General features: G+C 58.8%; 1 protein-coding gene across 1 annotated transcript in view; it reads left to right on the top strand.

Moving 5' to 3' along the window:
- Positions 1 to 1,293, top strand: part of LOC103275536 (protein strawberry notch homolog 2-like) — a gene marked incomplete at its 3' end in the record, with an annotated part of 29,091 nt that overhangs the window by 568 nt on the left and 27,230 nt on the right. The gene's annotated exons all lie outside the window — the stretch shown is intronic.

The raw sequence follows: 1,293 nt of genomic DNA, 5'->3' as shown, positions 1-1,293 counted from the left end.
TGTAGAGATGAGGTCTCGCTGCCCAGGCGGGTCTCGAACCCGCGGGCTCAGGCAGTCCACTCACCTCAGCCTTCCAAGGCGCGGATTACAGGCCACTGAGCCCGGCACCAAGGGGATTTTTTAACAAATTTTTTTTCTTTTTAACTGGATAGGCTTTGTTTCTTAATGGTTTTTGGTTTGCAGAAAACTTGCTCAGAAAGCAAAGAAAGTTCCTACATGCCCACCCCACCTCCCCTTAGTGCCCGCGCTGTGGGCAGCCTTGTCCCAGTGGGTGACCAGAGACGAACACCACCATTAACGAGGGTCCGCAGTGTACAGGGGGCACTCTGTGCATGTCCTGGGGCCTACAGGATGTCCCCGGTGTTTGACCGGCAGGGGAGCTTGTGGCCTGACACCCAGTGCTTCTGTCCTTCCTCCCTAGCCCCTGCCTCTGGTCTGTCCTGTCTCCGCTGTTCTGCCTTTTCCAGGACATCCTGGAGTTGGAGCCACACAGGTGCAGCCCCTCAGACGGGCTCCTCTCACCCAGCGACAAGCACTCGTGGCTCCTCCGTGGCTTGAACTCATGTCTTTTTTTTTTAAATCAGGGTCCACCTCAGTCTTCTGAGTAGCTGGAGCCATAGGCACCACCATGCCTGTCTAGTTTTTTATTTTTTGTAGAGACGAGGTCTCGCTTTGTTGCCCAGGCTGGTCTCAAACTCCTGGGCTCAAGCGATCCTCCTGCCTCAACCTCTCAAAGTGCTGGGATGACAGATGTGATCCCCTGCCCGGCCTGAGCTCATATCTCTCCAGCCCCGAGTGGTGTCCCGCCATCTGGGTGGCCCTCATCCATCACCTGCTGCAGGACACCTTGGTCACTCCCAAGGTGTGACGACTGCGGACTAAGCGCCACGAGTAGTAAGACGCCTGTGGGTGCCAGCCTGGCCTTCTTCCACGGAGTGGGTACCAGATGCCCTGTGAAGAGCAAGGGCCTGAATTCTCGTCACACCCTCTGTCCCTGGGGGACACTGGGGCTCCTCCCACTACAGAAGGAAACAAAGCAGGCTTCTCGGCTGGGGAACTCCAGCTAGTGGAGGCTGGGCCTCAGAGGCCATGCAGGGCAGGTGGGGCCGTGGTGGGCGTCTCTGGTTGGGGCGGCTGTGGGGTCCGCTCTCAGTGAAGCGCTGGGGGCTTCCTCTGTCTCCTCCCCTCCAGCTCCCTTCTCTAGCCCCTCCTCCTTCTCTAGCCCCTCCCCTTCTCTAGCTCCTCCCCGTCTCCCTCCTCGCCCCGCTCCTCTTCCTCCCTCCGCCCCCTTTT

This window comes from Carlito syrichta, unplaced genomic scaffold (assembly GCF_000164805.1).
Source record: "Carlito syrichta isolate Samal-C Ts95f unplaced genomic scaffold, Tarsius_syrichta-2.0.1 Scaffold315526, whole genome shotgun sequence".
Lineage (NCBI taxonomy): Eukaryota > Metazoa > Chordata > Mammalia > Primates > Tarsiidae > Carlito > Carlito syrichta.
The sequence above is the reverse complement of the archived record's forward strand: the minus strand, read 5'-3'. Positions and strand labels throughout refer to the sequence as shown.